This window comes from Schistocerca gregaria, chromosome 7 (genome assembly GCF_023897955.1).
Source record: "Schistocerca gregaria isolate iqSchGreg1 chromosome 7, iqSchGreg1.2, whole genome shotgun sequence".
Taxonomy (NCBI): Eukaryota; Metazoa; Arthropoda; class Insecta; order Orthoptera; family Acrididae; genus Schistocerca; species Schistocerca gregaria.
The window spans coordinates 394005876-394022173 of NC_064926.1; the positions used below are offsets into that span (position 1 = coordinate 394005876).

Consider the following 16298-nt stretch of genomic DNA (forward strand, 5'->3'; position numbering starts at 1 on the left):
GCTTCTGCTGCTTACTAGGAACTATAAATTACTAGCACAAACAATTTCCCCAAGCTGCCAAAATAGAAACCCCACTGATGAACACTCTCGCAAGCAAAAAGACTTCAGGGTCTTGGTCGGTCATGTTGACTCCCGACATGTGACATGCACTTGACAACCTCTAGTCAGCCTTACAGACGGTTGTTACGCTCGCTCACCCCATCCCTCATGCTCCAATCTCGCTTACTACAGACAGAAGTGATACAGCAGTTGGCGTGGTACTTCAGCAAACTGTGGGTTCTCTTATACAGCCACTCAGATTTTTCTCCCCCAAACTGTCCACTTCCCAAAGCAAATGGACAACCTTCAACTGGGAACTATTTGCCATTTACGCCACATTGCATTCTGATAGTAAAACAGGACTGAGACTCGAGTTGGACACTTTCCGGTTTCTTGTCACCCATCTGGTGCAATATTTCAACAGGATGCATATGTCTGGTTATTCCCGTACCTCTCCGCTGGAACATATTTAATAGTATTCACGACTTGGTACACCCTGGCCCTGGCATATGCACCATCGCACATCTGGTATCCGAAGATTTCGTTTGACCCAGGGTGATAAAACAATGCCGCAGTTGGGTGCAAGTGTGTGTGGCTTTAAGCAAAAAACACACACACACACACACACACACACACACACACACAAAGATATCGTAGCCCCCCTCCCCCAGGCTCCTTCCTTTATATACAGACGCCATCGACAGATATACCCTAACTACTATTACAGCCGACAAGGTGGCCTCAGCTCTTTTATTATTGTGGATCTCACACTCTGGCTGCCCAGCTCCTATCACCTCTGATCAGGGTCACCAGTGGTGAGTCCACCCTCTTCTGGCAGCTTTGTGAACTGTGCGGGGTGAAACAACTTAGAACAACAGCATACCATGCTCAGAGCAATGCGCCTGTCAAATGCTGGCACTGAAGTTTATAGCTTCACTGATCTGCCATGAAGGCAAGTGGGCCAACACCCTACTGTGGGTAATGTGAGGCGTTCAGGCAGCATACAAAAAATAGCTTGGTGCATCTCTGGTGGAAGTATTATACAGAGAACCCCTCACACTCCCAGCAGAGTTAGTCGAGCCTTCACTCCCTCTGGATCAAATCTGCGATACAACCTTCGTCGGGCATGTTAAGCAGATAATCGCTAACATTTGTGTGGCCCCTCCTCAGCTGCACTTACTTCCCCCCCCCCCCCCCCCATATTCCTGCACCAAAACTTAGCGGTGTGCACTCGCATCATGGTGTGCGATGACACAGTCGCACTCAGTCCTCCATACTCTGGCCCACACAAAGTCATCTTGCAGCACAACAACATGTTCTCAAAGTGCTAATTAACGGTACACCTCAAACCGTATCTCTCTGCCGCCTCAAACCAGCGTGGGCTCTAGGAGAACTGCTCGACACTCCATCGAGTCAGCCCCCATCTCCTGCTACACCCGCCTTGCATGGTTTGCGGGTGAGTGACGGCCATTCCTGCTCTTGTGATGTTACCTACTCCCAGCCTTGTGACAGTGCTATAGGTGCATGTGACATCACCCTACAGAGTTATGTGTGCGATGACTCCCTCTCCTACAGGCAGCCCCTTGTGTCTCCCCTGTTAGGATTTAGTGTGGTAGATAATGTCAACACTGGTTTCATCTGTAATTCTACAGTGGTTTTTTTTTTTTTTTTTGCTGTGTATCCTCATAATGTGATTGTTTTCTACAAACAAGCCAGCTTCCCAATGACAACTTGATCCATATTCACATTCTCCAGTTTATGCCCTAGTCTGTTGGTACCGACCCTTCAACTGCAACAGGCATTCAGGTTCACTACCCTGGCTCCTCACAATCCACCACCCCCTCCCTGGATTCCTCCACTGCTGTATGAGGATTTGCCCTATCGGGAAGGACCATCCTCCCCTCCTCACTGGCTCGAGAACTTCATTTAGTAATGTCATGTGGGTCATTCCATGTTAGTTCAACCAATTTGAGAAAATGTTCCAGCTGATAGTCTCAGATTTGGCTGAAATTTAACACACCAATGCTACCAAGTGTGGAACACCCATGTACAAAATTTTAAGTTCCCCTGTCAATTAGTTCCAGGATAATGGCTTGTGAAAGAAGGTGGTGTGACCCGGAAATTGCAATCAGCATTTGGCAATCTATCTTCAGCTCCAACTTCAGGTCTCAATAACTTTAGAACTATTTTGCACAGTCCAGTGAAATTTTTATAACTCCGTAACATCCACTTAGAGAACGCACTATGAATCAAAACAACATATTTCTGAGGGAAAATAAAAAAAATTCCAAAATATGATTCAAAAAATGTAATACGTTAAAATTTACATATTGTAGGTGCCAAATATAATTCACTCAGAAAGGGTATAATTTTTTTGTGGTAAGCTTAATGTGGCCTAAACACACACAGAACTCATCGTGCCCATATCAGTCACACAAACAAATTACATTCACATGAAAATACAAAAATTTGAAAAATTACCTGAAAAATGTGCATTTTCTAAGTGTGGTAGCACAAAAGCGATAAGTGATATCCAAGCCAAATTTCACATGCTGCATAAGTGGACCACAATATAATATGTGGCAAAATTTCAACTTGTTATTACAAGGCATTTGTGTACAATAAAAGTTGACAGAGATGTATTTGGTTTCTTTTAACACAATTTAGCAAGTAATAGTTATGATGCAGACATCTTGTTTCAGATAAAGCTGCAGCAATTAGAAAATTGTAGCGAAATGCAGGAAGATCTGCAGCGAATAGGCACTCAGTGCAGGGAGTGGCAACTGACCCTCACCATAAACAAATGTAATGTAATGTATTGTGAATACATAGAAAGAAGGATCCTTTATTGTATGATTATATGATAGCGGAACAAACACTCGTAGCAGTTACTTCTGTAAAATATCTGGGAGTACGCGTGCGGAATGATTTGAAGTGGAATGATCATATAAAATTGTTGGTAAGGCAGGTACCAGGTTGAGATTCATTGGGAGAGTCATTAGAAAATGTAGTCCATCAACAAAGGAGGTGGCTTACAAAACACTCATTCGACCTATACTTGAGTATTGCTCATCAGTGTGGGATCCGTACCAGATCGGGTTGACGGAGGAGATGGAGAAGATCCAAAGAAGAGCAGCGCGTTCAGTCACAGGGTTATTTGATAGTGTGATAGCATTATGGAGATGTTTAGCAAACTCAAGTGGCAGACTCTGCAAGAGAGGCACTCTACATCGCAGTGCAGCTTGCTGTCGAGGTTTCGAGAGGGTGTGTTTCTGGATGAGGTATCCAATATATTGCTTCCCCCTACTTATACCTCCCGAGGAGATCACGAATGTAAGATTAGAGAGATTTGAGCGCGCACAGAGGCTTTCAGACAGTTGTTCTTCCCGCGAACCATATGCGACTGGAACAGAAAAGGGAGGTAATGACAGTGGCACATAAAGTGTCCTCCGCCACACACTGTTGGGTGGCATGCGGAGTATAAATGTAGATGTAGAACTTGAGTACATTCTGTGGCAGTCAACTGACCTGCAGCACTGGCTAATCTTGATGTACTCACCTTATTTGACCGCACTTGCCACTATAGAGGATAATTTACTGAGTCAAAGGCTTTTGTGAGGTCCAAAAAAATTCCTGCAACTTTATGATGTGTTAATTTTGTCAACAAACTTTTTAATTGCAAGTATAGTGGTTTTTTTTATTTTAAAAGCCAAATTGATTTTTCAAAATATCATTTTCCAATGAAATTTTATATCTGGATGGCGGCTACTTTTTCAATTACTTTTGACAGGACTGGAAGAAGAGAGATGGGATGATAATTTCCCATATCCTCTTCTCTCTCTCTCTCTCTCTCTCTCTCTCTCTCTCTCTCTCTCTCTCTCTCTCTCTCTGATGAATGTTTCATAATTTCGTGGGCAAAAAAATATGGAGCCGAGGGAGGTTTGAACCTGGACCTCCTCTTCGCAGTGTAACACCATGACTACACAACCACAACACGATGGTCACTAATGTTTCTCAGTATTGCACACATTAAATCTGGATCATTCACTGTTTCTATTTTGCTTCTTTTTTCCACAGTTCAATACACATTCTTGTTTGCGTGTTTGATCTGTGTTCATTTTTTGACAGCCTATCCAATGGGCCAACTTACCACTAAATCTGAGGGGGGTTTGATGGGTGGGGAGTTTCTCTCGTAAGGAATGTTATGTAAATTGACTTTTCAAATAAAATCTTGGATATGCAAAAGTGACGGTGATAAATGTCATTTCCCATTTTGTGCAGTAAGTTGTCTATGAAATGTCAAAAATTTTGCAATTTGAGTGTAATCCCCAGTAGTATATTCACTAAAAGCTTGCTTTAAAATAATGCTGTCAATTTTATTGCATAAGATAGGGAGTAGAATGCAACTTAAGTTGATAGTCATTGAGTTGCTTCTCTTGTAGATTTCAGTGAGTTTTAGAAAGGTTTTTTGTTTACAGGTACAAAATTTACATGAGACTTCATCTATCATTTGTTTCCAGCTAATTAAGCGTTATTTACACCTTTATTGCTGCAAAAACTGCACTAGGCACCATATCCCGTCTAGAGTAATGTATTATTATTATTCCAGGCAGAATATCAGTGCTTTCTGTGACATTTGTGTTATAACTTCAAGTTGAACAAATATATTTCAAGGACGATGCAATACATGAGTCACAGATCAAGTAAACAGAGTAAGAGATGTGTCACTTTAACAGTCAAATCATAACTGAGTCTGAGTCTAGCGGCCACTGGCGGGCTGGCCGCTTAGGTGGCGCTGCTGCTGCATGGCTGGCAGACAGCACCGCATGTAGAGGACACGCATAACTGAGCGGCAGCACTTTGTAAGATCGGTGAGTCACAAAACTTTTCCCCCCTTTGTAATTTTTGCACAGGTCTTGATGGAGGTGGCCTGTAGATTGCTAATGTCCATAGGTGTTGTTTGAATGGCCAAGAAATCTCATGGAGGAGGCTTCATGTAAGGGTGGAAGTGTCCCCGATGATAACGGGTCGAGATGACAGGAGACATGAGGGTCGAATCCACTGGAGCCCCATGCACCAATCTGCCATTATGGCAAGTCCAGTTGTTATAACAGGAGACATGGGCGATGTGTCTGCGTCCGTAGGAGGAGGAGGCGAGTAGAGTTGCTCAGACAGATGACGGTCATCTGGTTCCTGCATGGGCACGTCTCCTGGTGGCATAAGTTCTTGTGCTGGCACCAATATGATGATGAGAGGACTGGGTTGTGAGTAATGAGATTCCAGTATCCCGAGCATCAGGTAGAGCTGAAGGTGGTGTAGCGGCATCCGGAACAGGCGTTGCCGACACAGGAGGCTGAAGCTGGTCCGAATGACACACTGTAGCACCCGTTTCCTTCTGGATTTCACACAGGCGTCAGCCACGGTGTCGTAAGATGCGGCCAGGACTCCATTTTGGCTGCCTGCCATATCCCCGTACCCATACAAAGTCGCCGATGGTGAACCGGCCAAGCAAAGGCACCTGTGGGCGTGAGGTGGAAAGCCCCAGAAGATGAAGTAGCGTGAGGGGCTATCGGCCGTGTAAGTGTCGGGCTGTAAGTGTCGATAAGGCATTGAGCATTTACAGTGGCTTTGAAATTTCCACGGAGATGAATACCACCATTTGGCTTAGCAACAATGACAGGAGAGGACCACTCACTGGAAGTGACAGGAAGCAAGACCACTGAAGCAGCGAGATGATCCAGCTCCCGTTTGACATGATCACGAAGGGCCACTGGAATGGGCCGAGCCTGAAAAAACTTAAGCTGGACAGTGGGTTTGAGAGTGACATGAGCTTCAAAGTCGTTTGCACGGCCTAACCCAGGAGAAAACGGGACGAAAATGTAGTCGACAAGGAATCCAATTGAGCATAAGGAATAGCATCAGAGACGATAATGACAGTCATCTATGGAAAACCCAAAAACACAAAATGCATCGAAACCAAAAAGGTTCTCCGCATTACTATGGTCGACCACAAATATGGGAACAGTGCGAACGACAGTTTCGTAAGATACCTCAGCATCAAATTGTCCCAAGACACTTCTCATCCCGTCCAGTAAGTCTCCCTTGACCCACAGTTGTGTGTGGTGATTTTTCTAAAATGTTCCACTTTCCTTACAAGGGGAGGCCACCAATTGTGAATTTAAGATTCGATTCATACTGCGCATAATAAAAGCTCATGGCCAGAAGTGTAATGTGACAAAGCACCAAGATGCACTTCTCAGCCATTGTCGAGAAAATCGACAGTTAAAAGAAACCGTTGTGGTGAAATACTCTATACGATTAATAATTTTCTACAGCGTCGTAGCGCAGTGGTAAGCGCTCGGGTATGTAATCCGAAGGTCGCCGGTTCGAATCTCGCGCCATGCCACTTTTTTTTTTTAAATGTGTGTGTGTACACAAAGCTGCTGCTTCGTCAGGAAAGAGGGAAATGTTGGAACACGTGAGGCAATACTGACCCTCCAACTTATCTTAGAAGCTAGATTAAGGAAGGGCAAACCTATGTTTCTAGCATTTGTAGACTTAGAGAAAGCTTTTGACAATGTTGATTGGAATACTCTTTCAAATTCTGAAGGTAGCAGGGGTAAAATACAGGGAGCGAAAGGCTATTTAAAATTTGTACAGAAACCAGATGGCAGTTACAAGAGTCGATGGGCATGAAAGGGACGCAGTGGTCGGGAAGGAAGTGAGACAGGGTTGTAGCCTATCCCCGATGTTATTCAACCTGTATATTGACCAAGCAGTGAAGGAAACAAAAGAAAAATTCGGAGTAGGTATTAAAATCCATGGAGAAGAAATAAAAATCTTGATGTTCACTGATGACATCGTAATTCTTTCAGAGACAGCAAGGGACTTGGAAGAGCAGTTGAATGGAATGGACCGTGTCTTAAAAGAAGGATATAAGATGAACATCAACAAAAGCAAAAAGATTAGGAAATGAGACACTTAAGGTAGTAAAGGAGTTCTGCTATTTGGGGAGTAAAATAACAGATGATGGTCGAAGTGGAGAGGATATAAAATGTAGACTGGCAATGGCCAGGAAAGTGTTCCTGAAGAAGAGAAATTTGTTAACATAGAGTATAGATTTAAGTGTCAGGAAGTCATTTCTGAAAGTATTTGTATGAAGTGTAGCCATGTATGGAAGTGAAACATGGACGATAAATAGTTTGGACAAGAAGAGAATAGAAGCTTTTGAAATGTGGTGCTACAGAAGAATGCTGAAGATGAGATGGGTAGAGCGCATAACTAATGAGGAAGTATTGAATAGGATTGGGGAGAAGAGAAGTTTGTGGCACAACTTGACCATAAGAAGGGATCGGTTGGTAGGACATGTTCTGAAGCATCAAGGATCACCAATTTAGTATTAGAGGGCAGCATGGCGGGTAAAAATTGTAGAGGGAGACAGAGGTGACTACACTAAGCAGATTCAGAAGGATGTAGATTGCAGTAGGTACTGGGAGATGAAGAAGCTTGCACAGGATAGGGTAGCATGGAGAGCTGCATCAAACCAGTCTCAGGACTGAAGACAGCAGCAACAACAACAACAACAACAATGAATTAGCTTTATCAGTGTACACAGTACAGTAAAGTTTTGTTGTTGTCTTCAGTCCTGAGACTGGTTTGATGCAGCTCTCCATGCTACTCTATCCTGTGCAAGCTTCATCATCTCCCAGTACATACTGCAACCTACATCCTTCTGAATCTGCTTAGTGTAGTCATCTCTTGGTCTCCCCCTACGGTTTTTACCCTCCACGCTGCCCTCCAATACCAAGTTGGTGATCCCTTGATGCCTCAAAACATGTCCCACCAACCGATCCCTTCTAGTCAAGTTGTGCCACAAACTTCTCTTCTGCCCAATCCTATTCAATACTTCCTCATTAGTTATGCGCTCTACCCAACTCATCTACAGCATTCTTCTGTAGCACCACATTTCGAAAGCTTCTATTCTCTTCTTGTCCAAATTATTTATCGTCCATGTTTCACTTCCATACATGGCTACACTCCATACAAATACTTTCAGAAAAGACTTCCTGAAATTTAAATCTATATTCGATGTTGACAAATTTCTCTTCTTCAGAAACGCTTTCCTTGCCATTGCCAATCTACATTTTATATCCTTCCTACTTCGACCATCATCAGTTATTTTGCTCCCCAAATAGCAAAACTCCTTTACTACTTTAAGTGTCTCATTTCCTAATCTAATTCCCTCAGCATCACCCGACGTAATTTGACTACATTCCAGTATGCTCGTTTTGCTTTTGTTGATGTTCATCTTATACCCTACTTTCAAGACACTGTCCATTCCATTCAACTGCTCTTCCAAGCCCTTTGCTGTCTCTGACAGAATTACAATGTCATCGGCAAACCTCAGGTTTTATTTCTTCTCCATGGATTTTAATACCTACTCCGAATTTTTCTTTTGTTTCCTTTATTGCTTGCTCAATATACAGATTGAATAACATCGGCGAGAGGCTACAACCCTGTCTTACTCCTTTCCCAACCACTGCTTCCCTTTCATGTCCCTCGATTCTTATAACTGCCATCTGGTTTCTGTACAAATTGTAAATAGCCTTTTGCTCCCTGTGTTTTATTCCTGCCACCTTTAGAATTTGAAAGAGAGTATTCCAGTCAACATTGTCAAAAGCTTTCTCTAAGTCTACAAATGCTACAAACGTAGGTTTGCCTTTCCTTAATCTTTCTTCTAAGATAAGTCGTAAGGTCAGTATTGCCTCACGTGTTTCTACGGAATCCAAACTGATCTTCCCCGAGATCGGCTTCTACCAGTTTTTCCATTCGTTTCTAAAGAATTTGCGTTAGTATTTTGCAGCTCTGGCTTATTAAACTGATTGTTTGGTAATTTTCACATCTGTCAGCACCTGCTTTCTTTGGGATTGGAATTATTATATCTTTCTTGATGTCTGAGGGTATTTCGTCTGTCTCATAAATCTTGCTCACCAGATGGTAGAGTTTTGTCAGGACTGGCTCTCCCAAGGCAGTCATTAGTTCTAATGGAATGTTGCCCACTCCGGCAACCTTGTTTCGACTCAGGTCTTTCAGTGCCCTGTCAAACTCTTCACGCAGTATCGTATCTCCCATTTCATCTTCTTCTACATCCACTTCCATTTCCATAATTTTGTCCTCAAGTACATCACCCTTGTATAGACCCTCTATATACTCCTTCCACCTTTCTGCTTTCACTTCTTTGCTTAGAACTGGGTTTCCATCTGAGCTCTTGATATCCATACAAGTGGATCTCTTTTTTCCAAAGGTCTCTTTAATTTTCGTGTAGACAGTATCTATCTTACCCTTAGTGATATGTGCCTCTACGTCCTTACATTTGACCTCTAGCCATCCCTGCTTAGCCATTTTATACTTCCTGTCGATCCCATTTTTGAGACATTTGTATTCCTTTTTCCTGCTTCATTTACTGTATTTTATATTTCCTCCTTTCAGTAATTAAATTCAGTATTTCTTCTGCTACCCAAGGATTTCTACTAGCCCTCGTCTTATCATCTACTTGATCCTCTGCTGCCTTCAATACTTCATCTCTCAAAGCTACCCATTCTTCTTCTACTGTATTTCTTTCCCTTATTCTTGTCAGTTGTTCCCTTATGATCTCCATGAAACTCTGTACAACCTCTGGTTCTTTCTGTTTATCTATGCCCCATCTCCTTAGATTCCCACTTTTTTGCAGTTTCTTCAGCTTTAATCTACAGTTCATAATAAATAGATAGTCGTCAGAGTCCACATCTGCCCCTGGAAATGTCTTACAATTTAAAACCTGGTTCCTAAATCTCTGTCTTACCATTAAATAATCTATCTGAAACCTGTCGGTATCTCCAGGCTTCTTCCATGTATACAAGCTTCTTTCATGATTCTTGAACCAAGTGTTAGCTATGGTTACGTTGTGCTCTGTGCGAAATTCTACCAGGCAGCTTCCTCTTTCATTTCTTAGCCCCAACCCATATTCACCTACTAAGTTCTCTTCTCTCCCTTTTCCTACTACCGAATTCCAGTCACCCATGACTATTAAATTTTCGTTTCCCTTCACTATCTGAATAATTCCTTTTATTTCATCGTACATTTCTTCAATTTCTTCATCGTCTGCAGAGCTAGTTGGCATATAAACTTGTACTACTGTAGTAGGTGTGGGCTGTATCTATTTTGGCCACAATAAGGCGTTCACTATGCTGTTTCTAGTAGCTTACCCGCATTCCTATTTTCCTATTCATTATTAAACAGACTTCTGCATTACCCCTATTTGATTCTGTATTTATAACCCTGTATTCACCTGACAAAAGTCTTATTCCTCCTGCCACTGATCTTCACTAATTCCTACTGTATCTAACTTTAACCTATTCATTTCCCTTTTTAAATTTTTTAACCTACCTGCTCGATTAAGTGATCTGACATTCCATGCTTGGATCCATAGAACGCCTGTTTTCTTTCTCCTGATTACGGCGTCCTCTTGGGTGGTCCCCTCCCGGAGATCCAAATGGGGGGACTATTTTACCTCCGGAATATTTTACCCAAGAGGACGCCATCATCATTTAACCATACAGTAAAGCTGCATGCCCTCAGGAAAAAATTACGGCTGTAGTTTCCCCTTGCTTTCAGCCATTCGCAGTACTAGCACAGCAAGGCCGATTTGGTTAGTGTTGCAAGGCCAGATCAGTCAATCATCCAGACTGTTGCCCCTGCAACTACTGAAAAGGTTGCTGCCCCTCTTCAGGAACCAAACGTTTGTCTGGCCACTCAACAGATACCCCTCCGTTGTGGTTGTACCTATGATACGGCTATCTGTATCGTTGAGGCACGCAAGCCTTACCACCAACAGCAAGGTCCATCGTTCTTGGGAGGGGAGTAAAGTTTTATATATTATCATTTATGTACAAGATCACAGAAAGTAAATGGTTAGTTTCTAAGAATGCTTCAATTGAATAGAATTCATTGTATTTTACCCACATTTGTAATACCCTTTTACATTTATTTAGTAATAATGATCAGGCTTAGTATGGTAACTTTATGAAAAATGCTTAAGTGCTTGTAGGTATTATGAACTGTAGCAGTCCTTCAGCAAGGAAAATCCCACTGACTGTTGCTGGTATTGTGTACATACACATAACAGCTTATCGTTGAATGTTTTCTGTAGCATACATTAAACAGTTATATATGTACAGAATAGGTACATTCATCGTGCTAAGATGTTAATTATAGTTTTTGCGGGACTCTCTGGGTGCTAATCCTAATAGACAACTGATTGCTTTTTTTCTGCAATGTGCAAATACATTAGCCCATGGAGACTTATTCCATAGCAATATTCCATACTGCAGTTAAACATGGAAGAAAGCCAAGTGTGAGCAGAGTAACAGTTGTTTATCCATATTTTTTTAGTTTATTCAGTAAAAAGTGCACAAGCTTATTTGCTGCGTGCCCTTGCGAAGAGAATTTTTGGTTGTAATTAGTTCATGTAATTTGATTTATTTTCTTTTTTAATTACATTCAGATTAAAAATTAGTCCTTCCTTATGTCTGGTTAATGCACAGCTGGTTGGCCTGATGCCACTGGCTAATCATTTGCATCATTATATAATTTTCTAGCTTGCATATTCAGCTCTTCACTCGAAATGATTAGTTTACAAGAAAAAATTTACAGACTACAAAGTTGCTGAGTTTTGCATAATTTCCTACAGTAAATTTCCAGCAAGGTCAAAGTGACAGTTCATAAACTGCCTTGGGGAGAGCAGCAGTTATGGAAGGTGAAGACCTATCTGTGGTACACAATGCAGTAATTAAGCCTGCACTATGTTTTTCTTACCAAGTATCACAGTGGACAGTGGCGTCTCAATCCGAGAAAGTGCCGTAGGCATGCCTTGACTGACTAGACTGATTCTTCACTTATTTTAACACATACAGACCCCAACATATCACAGAAAAATGAAAGATAGCTTCATATTTAAGCCTGCCAGGAAATATGCCTGAAATTGTTAGATAATTGCAAACATACCATTAGTGGTAATGTCCAGGCAGCCCAAGATTTTAACATTGTGCTGAAAACAGTAATACTCTTAGTTATCGCTATCCATGTGATAGTACGTGCTACCTGATATGTTCCAAAATGCTGCACATAAAAACGAGATTCTTCTGGGCCTCATAATTCCAGTTATATTGGTGATAAAAAGGTAGGGCACGTGTTTTGGATATCCTTTGGGCTAGGGGCCATTTGTATATCCTACAGAAGGATTGTCTTAGCGTCACTATACTACAGTACAGGATCGAAATATGAATATTGCATACTTCCTCCTGCTTAGGCAAATCAAGCTAACTGTTTGGGTCTAAGTGCATATTATGTAGCCTACAGTGGGCTGTCCCTTTCCTTATCTCCCACCCCCCACCATACCAAAAGAGAACTGTAGATTCCAAGACAGCAAACAGCTGAAATTTTTGGTACATTCCTAAGATCTCGATCTTAAACAGTCTTGAAAATTTTTCTTGATATCTTTATCCTTTTCCAGTATACATAGGGTCAAAGTTACCCTACCTGGATGCATAAAATAAGAAAGTAAAATATGGTGTGAGGTGAAAATGTAGTTTATAAAGTGATATAGCATGGAGAAAGATACTGAAAAGTGTCTATTACCATCAGAAGGGTTCTGGAAACCCCATCTTGAAGTACAGAAGCACACGCAAAAGTTTTGTGCAAGTAAAATGCTGTCTGAGATGTAAAATTGGTTTTGCATTATTTCAGTTTCACATAACTAAACTAATCAAAATTTTACTCACCCATAATGTTCTTGTCACATGAATGGCATGCCCTGGTGTGGCATGGAAAAGAGAACCAGAGAAAAATGCTCCTCCCAGAACCCAAAAAAGTGAGTTGCTCCTGTTTAAATGCTGACAGCAAAGTGGGGTACCAAGTGCCTCAATCCACCCTCCCCGGTCCCTTCAAAAATTTTGGCATGTGAACATATTAGCATTTAAAAAAAAAAAAAAAGCACCAGTTTGCTTTTGTTCTACAATATTACTTTTATTGTGTTATGTGGTTTGCCGGCCAGTGTGGCGGTGTGGTTCTAGGCGCTTCAGTTTGGAACCGAACGACCGCTAAGTCGCAGGTTCGAATCCTGCCTTGGGCATGGATGTGTGTGCTGTCCTTAGGTTAGTTAGGTTTAAATAGTTCTAAGTTCTAGGGGACTGATGACCTCAGATGTTAAGTCCCATAGTGCTCTGAGCCATTTGAACCAATTTTTTGCTATGCGGTTTTCAGCTTACGAGGCCGTACGTATTCAAACGTTTAGATGTCTGAAGATGGTCTTGTAAGCTGAAAACTGGTTAACACAATAAAAGTAATATTGTAGAACAAAATCAAACGTGTTTTTCATTTATCATGATGTTGTTATACCAAGAACGGATGGAAGATTTTGTTAACATGATATTAGCATTTTCTTATGCTGATGGAGACTGAAAGTGGCAAAGAGACAGAAAAGTAATAAATACTGGAAGACAGCAGACAGTAGTTGTGATATAGAAAGAGTGAAGAAGAAAATGGCAGTGGGTCATAGTTAACAGTTACTGAACAGTGCTAGGAAAGGAATGGAGGAGATGGTGCTAGCTGGAGAGGAATAAAGAAAAGGAGAAAGTGGAAGTGGGAGAGATCCAGTGATAAAGAGACAGTAATAGTAAGAGAGAGCAAGAGGGAGAGAATGAGGAGACAGCAATGGCAGCAGCAGCAGCAGTGGTGGTGGTGGTGGTGGTGGTGGTGGTGGTGGTGGTGGTGAGGAGGACAGAATGGAGGAGATTGTGGCTGAGATACAGAAGACAGTAAGTCAGAGACACAAGGAAAGAATGACAACAATTTGGAATGAATGAATGAGTGAGAGAGAGAATGTGCAAATGGAAGTGGATGGGTATGAGCAACTTACAGCAATGGATTGATGGGTGAAATAGAGTTAGGGGAACGGGAGCTTCAGGGAGTGAGGGGTGAGCTGCATGTTAGAAAGGGCACAGATATGTTCGCATTCCAAAAATTTTGAGACAATTTTTAAATGTGCTGGGGAAGGTGGAATGAGGCAGCTAGGATCTCACTTTCTAGTCGGCTTTTTAAACAGTACAAAATTTGCTTTTTTGTGCTCTGGTAGGTGCTGGTTATGATTTTCCTTGGAGCTTCATTAATGGTTGCATTTTGGAAATTTTCTATCTCTGTTGTAAACTGTCTACCAGAATAAATATAATATAGTGAATTTTGTTTATACTAGTATATATCCTGTTTGCTGGTGCTGTGTGAAAGTAATCATTGAATTTGTTTACCACAGATTGTACTGGGCTATTTTTTGGTTTCAAGTTATTCATAGTGTTTGTGTGCGCATTTTTTAAGTTTGGGTATCACTGGAGGAGTTTACAATACTAATAGAGTTTGAACTCTTAACCTAAAAGTTTTCCTCTGAATTAAATAGAGCTCTTTTCCAGGCAAAGAATACTTTACTCCCAGACAGCTGGAGTTGACAGAACAACTCTATACAAGAAACACAGATGAACATCACATATTTTCCTCCACACGTTTCTGAGAGATGAATACTTTGTTTCTCAATAAATACTTACATTGTATGCTTAGGAAGCTGTATATTATTTGAGTTCCAGTAAAAGTTATTAAAACTGAGTACTTTATTTCCATAGTGCTAATAGTGTTTTCAGATAATTTAACAGAATGATGTGTATGTAAATTTTGTAGCTATAAATTTTAAAAAAAGCTCAAGACTGGGGTGGTCGGCTGTTATGATGGCTGGTGGAATGAATTATTGGACATTGGATGCCAATATTTCACCATCCAGGTTGGGGAAGGCTACATTGAAGCTGTTTCCATCTACTTTGTTTCCTCATTTGCTATCTTATTTAATATCATTCATGTTTTTTATTTGGTGATGTATTATTGTTATATAGTTTTACTCTGATGTATTATTGCTTTCACCCTGTTAAATGAATATGCACTGAAGTGTCAAAGAAACTCATGTATGCATGTGTCTTCAAATACAGATAGATGTGAACAGACAGAATAGGATCCTGCGGTTGGCAGCACCTGTATAAGACAAGTGTCTGGTGCAGTTGTTAAATTGGTTACTTGTGTGACAATAGCAGGTTATCAAGATTTAAGCAAGTTTGAACATGATTTTATAGTCAGTGCATGAGTGATGGGACACAGCATCTGAGGTAGGGATGAAGTAGGGATTTTCCTGTATGACCCTTTCCCGAGTGTACCACGAATATCAGGAATCCAGTAATATATCAAATCTCGGACATCGCTGCACCCAGAAAAATATTCTGCAAGAACAGGACCAAGGACAACTGAAGAGAATTGATGAACATGACAGAAGTGCAACCCTTCCACAAATTGCTGCAGATTCCAGAGCTGGCCCATCAACACGCTTCAGCGTGCGAACCATTCAACAAAACATTATCAGTATGGTCTTTTGGAGCCAGAGGCCCACTCGTGTACTCTTTATGACTGCATGACACAAAGATTTACAACTCCCCTTGGCCCATCAACACCAAGTTGATGACTGAAAACATGTTGCCTGGTTGGACGATTCTCATTTCAAATTGTATCGAGCAGATGGACATGTACTGGTATGGAGAAAACCTCTTGAATCTGTGGAACCTACATGTTGGCAACTGTTCAAGCTGGTGAAGCCTCTGTAATGCTGAGGGGAATGTGCAGTTGGAATGATATGGGACCCCTGATATGCCTAAATACGATTCTGACAGGTGTCAGATATGTAAGCATCCTGTCTGATCACCTGCAGCCATTCATGTCCGTTATGCATTCTGACGGACTTGAGCAATTACAGCAAGACAATGTGACACCTCACATGTCCAGAGTTGCTAAAGAGCAGCAAGTTTAAACACTTCTGCTAGTCACCAGAATCCCCAGACATGAACATTATTGAGCATATCTGGGATGCCTTGTGACATGCTGTACCAAGAGATCTCCATTTCCTAGTATTCTTAGAGATTTATGAACAGCCCTGCAGGATTCATGGTGTCATTTCCCTCCAGCACTGTTTCAGACATTAGTAGAGTTCATGTCATGTCGTGTTGCAGCACTTATGCGTGCCCACACGATGTTAGGCAGGTGTACCACTTCCTTTGGCTCTTCAGTGTATATGTAATGTTACTGCCTCTCTGGTGACATGAGGTATCCACCTTGCCACCTCAGTTACAGTACTCACTGCA

General features: G+C 41.6%; 1 protein-coding gene across 2 annotated transcripts in view; it reads left to right on the top strand.

Annotated features, from left to right (window-relative positions):
* The window catches only part of LOC126281210 (germ cell nuclear acidic protein-like), a 190863-nt gene that overhangs the window by 123586 nt on the left and 50979 nt on the right, over window positions 1-16298 (top strand). The window lies entirely within an intron of this gene.